We start from the raw sequence: 6,099 nt of genomic DNA on the forward strand, positions 1-6,099 counted from the left end.
ATGTTGTCATAGAGCGGGAGCAATACACGACTACAATTACAGATGGGTACTCAGTGGGATTTTGGAGTTAGAGTCCTTAGATGGAATGCCAATGGCTTGGTGACAAAAATTAAGCGTAGCATGTGCAACAGTATTTCAAAAGGCAGGCCCCCTGATATTATCCTGTTGCAAGAAACTCATTTGATCGGTAACATATGCCAAGCAATAAACAGAGGGGGGTACAGGTTGGTTTTACAACAGGTTCGAGAGGGGTGGGCATATTAGTCAGGAAGTTGTTCCCTTTCACGGCACTGTCCACATGGTCCGACAACAGGGGTAGATATGTGGGAATATCAGTGCAGTGGAAATGTTGGACTATCACGTGTATTTCAGTATATGTTCCCCCCTCACCTTCAGAGTGAGACATATAAATTCCTGGGTGCAGTGCTGCTGACATTCCCGCTGGGCCTCCTAATTGTAGGGGGGGAATTTAACGCTGTTGTATCCAGAGAGCTGGATCGTTGCCCCCCACAAGACATTAGGCCTGTGCAGCGGTGGCCCTCTAACTTCCTTGAGGCCGTGGGGCTGGTAGTTGGATGGAGGGCGCCTAACCCAGATAGAGTCCAATACACCTTCCGGTCCGGTGCCCATCATAGTCTGTCCCGCATTGGAATAGTGCGCTCAGCCCAGACATTATGGGAAGCCTATAAATCAATTGCCCGTGGGGAAGCCCTATCCCTTATTGCGGGTAAGAAAAAGACAAGCAAAAAGACTTGGAGAGGGCGGAGGATGAAGTGCGTAAACTGGAGGAGGAACTGGAGCATATTGTGATGCCGGAAAAGGTGCACTTATTAAGCTTAAAGCAAGCCAAATTCAGAGGCATACCAAGAGGTAGAGCTAGGGCACAGGGCAGAGAAATGCAGAGCAGACTTTATGAACATGGGGACAAGGCAGGGAAATTGATTGCATGATTGGATAGGAAAGAATGGGCATCACGACTGGTACCTGAAATAACAGGCGAGGGTGCGGATCCCATCACAGACCCGCAACACACAGCAGACCGGTTTGCTGATCACTATCAGGAGGTTTACAGAACAGCAGGACAGTACACTGAGGGAGACAATGTTGCTCTACTTCGGGATATTACACTCACCACCATGGCTGACGAGAATCGTGAATACCTGGAGTCCGCTATTTCTATTGATGAGGTGGCTCAGGCTATACGAGCGGTTACTGATGGTAAAGCGCCAGGTCGTAATGGTATCCTGATCGAGCTGTACAAGTTGAGACAAGATAAGATAGCTCCTCACCTCCATTCAATGTTCATGGACAGTAGGGACAACGGGACGCTTCCAATAGATCAGAGAATTGCCAATATTGTGGTTATTCATAAAGAAGGCAAGCCTAAAACTCTCTGTACGTCCTATAGACTGATATAATTTCTCAATGCTGAGCCTAAGATCCTAGCTAAGATGCTGGCTACACGCCTGGTAAAAGTGATCGATACCCTGGTGCAACCTGACCAGTCTGGCTTCATGGACATCGTAACACCGCCTTGAACTGACGTAGGCTCCATGGGGTGCTGGACAGAGCTACGACTATCTGAGAACCTGCAGTCTTGGTGTCGCTAGATGCCACCATGGTGTTTGACATGGTGGAGTGGCCGTATCTCTTTGCTGTTCTAGATAAGATGGGATTAGGATCCCAGTATGTGAGCTGGATCCGGTTGTTATATTCTAAACCCATGCCCAAGTTGTTGTGAACAATTGCAAGTCAGTGGTGTTTGAGCTTAGCCGTGGAACGTGTCAATGATGTCCCCTGTCTCCGCTCCTCTTTGCCCTAGCGTTGGAGCCATTGGCGGTGTGGATCTGCAGAGATCCAATGATCCTTGGTATGCGCTGTGACCCGGACTGGGAGGTTAGGATTTTGCTATACGCAGACGATGTACTGCTGTATCTGACCTCTCTGAGGGCCTTTTTGATATGCTTACTAGACATCCTTGCAATATTTGGCAGATATTCCGGATTTACAATAAACTGGTCTAAATCTATGATTTATGTCTTGCATGGTAAACCGCCGGTTCTCCTGAAAGGCTGCCTGATACAGATTGCCACAGATGGTTTTCGATACCTCAGTATTTTCATTACATTAAACTCTACGCTTCGGTGCACCCGTAATCTCCTACCACCTATTCGGAGATTTAAGGGGGATATTAACCACTGGAAGTCCCTGCCCCATCCTGTTTAAAATTATGGCTCTACCCCGATTTCTCTGCGCCCTCCAGAATTCAATGGACCCAGTTCCCAAGTCTTACTTTAAAGAGATAGAAACTCTGCAGAGAACTCTCTTATGGGACGGAAAACCTTGGATTGCATTATCTAAACTCACCCTCAACTGGTACAACGGCGGCATCAGTCTCCCGGAAATATTATTGGGCAGCCCATTTGGCCGCGATAAACCAGGGGATGTATGGTTGTCCGGATGACCCAGGATACGCCATGGATAGATGGCTCCTCCCAGATGGGGACTACAGTGGAGCACTCTATTCCAAACCCCGTAGGTATCCCCTCACGAGTCCGACTTCGCACTCAGTTCAAGTGTGGCATGAGGCAACCAAACACCTGGGATGGGACCGTAGGCTCACACTGGCTACTCCCCTCTGGAACTCCAAAAAGCTGGGACACCTCTGGCAAACGAAGGGGTTCGATAAGTGGGACCTTATTGGTATTTCCCAGATGAAGGACCTCTGGGTCATGGGTGCAATCCTCCCATTCGCTTCTCTCCAACAACAATATAAACTGGCTGGCACTGAGTATTATAGATATCTGCAGGTCTGACACGCACTCCAGACTCACCTCGCTAGTAGATCCTCCCCTCCCGACGCATCACCTCTAGAGGATAGGATATTGGACAGCCATCTTCCCGAGAAGTCTATCTCGCTGATTTACAATAAATTGATGAACAATATGGAAGACCCACTCCAGTCCCTTAAGGACAAATGGGTTAGAGATGGCCTAGAACTGAATAATGAAAACTGGCAAGCAGCGGTCTCCTCCCCAAGGGAATGGCAGTCCAAGCAAGGCTACGTTTGGTGCAGCTAAAGATTCTGCACAGAATTTGTATCACTGGGCCAGGTTTGGTCCGGATGGGCAGAATGGATAGTGGAGAGTACAGCCGTGGGTGTGGGGAGTAGGGTACATTTATCCACATAATATGGAAATGCTTGCATGTACAATTGTACTGGCGAGTTTTACATCCCACTCTCCGTGAGGTAATCACAGTCGATCTGCAGTCCAAAGCCCGTAGGTGCCTCCTAAACATTTGGGAGCCGATGGACCTTACCTTTTATACAAAGCAATAGGTGACCCTGGCACTAATAGTGGTTAAAAGGAACATAGCACAAAATTGGGGGGCCCACCAACCGCCAACGCTAGAAAAATGGAAGGAAGAATTGGAATGGTGCATGTTCCAGGAAAAGTATGTATATGTGGCCAGAGGGTGTCCTGGGAAGTGGAGCAAGGTTTGAGGGCCCTGAAACTTGTATAGAGAGTTGTCTGTATCCCACCAGCACCCCTGAACGATGATGAGACTCTTGAAACCCCCTAATTGTCATGTTTTGTATATTGGTAAATGATTCACTGTCAGCCAGGTTGGAAAATTGGATGATGTATAGACTCTTGCTCATGTCGCAAAATGGTATGTAATGTCAATTTGTTTCATAATAAAAAGAATTTAAAAAAAAAGAAAATGACCCACTGGCGCATTAAACTGTTGCAAGGGGCTCATAATTGAGCCCCCCTTTATTTTTCCTTTATGTTGGTGCACAATGGGTGCCATGCACCAGCGCAGGCACCGTTGCACCATGGTGCAAGGTTGACTGTGTTTCGGAGTTCATTGATGTTGTGCAGAAAGGGACACCTACCTGCAAAAAAATTATCAATCCAGGGTATTTCCTCTTTCTCTGTGTGCTGCAGAATGCTGCACACATAGAAAAAGTGAAAAAAGTGGAGAAATGGAAATATTTATCCTCGTATTGCCTCCTGATGCATTATGAAGGTTTACAGTTCCTCGTAAACCTGGAAATGCTTCAGATCCATTGGTTTTGAGTGGGAAGGCCCACAGCAACACCCATTGAATGCCCCTTTCACACTGTTTAATGTTTGAAAGGGGCACATATTTACACGGCCATTAAAAGCCATGTAAAGTGGCTTTACGTGGCCTTGCAAACATGCTCTGGCACATTGCCCCACCAGAATGTCAAACAAGTGACGTTACAGCATTGCAAGAGTGCCACTAAGGCCTCATAAATATGATCCCCGGATAATAGAAGTACTCCCACAGTTCATACTTGGCAAGGTCAACAACGCCATGAACCTCCTACCATTGCAGCTCAGAGCACCAAGGAGACCACCACCATTGACATGCATCGCTCACCCGAACAACTGCTCCATTACCTTTGGGTGACAACTGGACATGATCATGTCTAAGTGCTGACCTCTGTAGACCGGAACTTCAGCAGCAAGAAGCTGGAGCTGGAGACCAGGAACCTCAGAAAGCCAGAGACTCTCGGGAGCTGTCTGTAACTGTGAAAGAAGGAGAAAGGCACAACCAGTCAACATTAAGGGGCCGATTATGATGGCGGACGGACCTGAGTAGGAGGGACCGTCCACAGGGGCAGCGGCGGTCCCTCCGTGCAAATTAGGATGTGACCCCCAGGGTGGCGGTCACATCCTCTATAGCTGAGCTCGTCATGAGCAGCGAAGGGGTTAAACTACTCCGACCCCCGCCCCCTCCCTGAGCTCTAAAACAAGCCCCCACCCGATAAAGCCTAACCCCACCTACCCCATCACAGCTCAACTGCCCCCTTACCCTTAAAACTGCCCCTTTCCTGTCCCTTGCCCTGGGCACTAAAACTCCCGACCCCAGCCTGAAAACTACCACGACCCCCAATCCCAAAATCTACCCTAACCCAAAAATTCTACCCCCACCTCCGTCCCCTGCCCAGAGCTCTAAAACTCCCAGCTGCCCCCTCCACCTGACAACCGACCCTTTCCTTTCCCTGCCCTGAGCCCTAAAACTCCCACCCTCCGCCCTGAAAACTACTCGACTCCCCCACCCCCAAAACTACCCCAACCCAAATATCTACCCCAACTCCTGAGCCCTAAAACTCCCGACACCCTTCGTCCCTGTAAACTACCCTGACCCCCTCCTTGCCCTAAAAACGACCCCAATGTCCCTACAAACTACCCCCCACCCCCTCAAAACCTGTTTTACCTCTCCTCTTCGTCCCGAACCTTCCTCTTCCTGCTCTTCCGGCTAGAAGCAGCAACAACTAGACCGCTCATATGCCTTAACCACGAATATGTGTGGTTAAGGCATATTCATAGTTTTGAAGTGTGTGCTACCACCTGCATGGTTAAGCTGTTTCCCCGTCAAATTTACTTAGTGGCAACTCTTGTAAATATACCCCAGAGTGTCTCACCTCTCAGATCCCTTGCTCCACAGAGTGAACATGAGACAGAACCTCTTCTCTGCAGGGCTTTGAAAACACCTCAAAACTGGCAAGGGTTTAGGGAAAGCAAGATCCCAAAGAGATAATGAAATCTTCATTATTTTACCATTGCTTCTGAGATTACCCCCAAATCCCCAGAATTCTTGCCATTTTCTCCCACAGAGTATGGTACATTTTCACACAGACTCTTCCGATGTAGACAGACTCTGGCTATCCACACATCAGGGGTAGGATATATCCGGTAAGCGGTCAGGAAAGACAATATTTTTCAAGGGATTGTATAAGAATGTAGGAAGAAGAAAGGGCTCATTACGGAGCTTCAAGGTGCTACATTGGAAGGAGTGGGTAAGCAGTTGAAATAGCATCAGGAGAAAAACAATTTGACATGGATTTAATTCCTTTGTTTCTGCTACAAGCATGCCAGCTGCACGGTTTTGACTCATTACTATAATTGCATTTTTGCTACCTTTCCTCGAGTGTATGTATGTATGTATTTGTTTATTGTTTCAATTAATTAAAATTGTTACAAAAGGAAACTGGTTGGGTTCGATCATAAATAAGCATGGGCATTTCATTTAACAAGACTGTTAAACATATCTAAAACATAA

Source organism: Lissotriton vulgaris, chromosome 2_1 (genome assembly GCF_964263255.1).
Source record: "Lissotriton vulgaris chromosome 2_1, aLisVul1.2, whole genome shotgun sequence".
NCBI classification, from domain to species: domain Eukaryota; kingdom Metazoa; phylum Chordata; class Amphibia; order Caudata; family Salamandridae; genus Lissotriton; species Lissotriton vulgaris.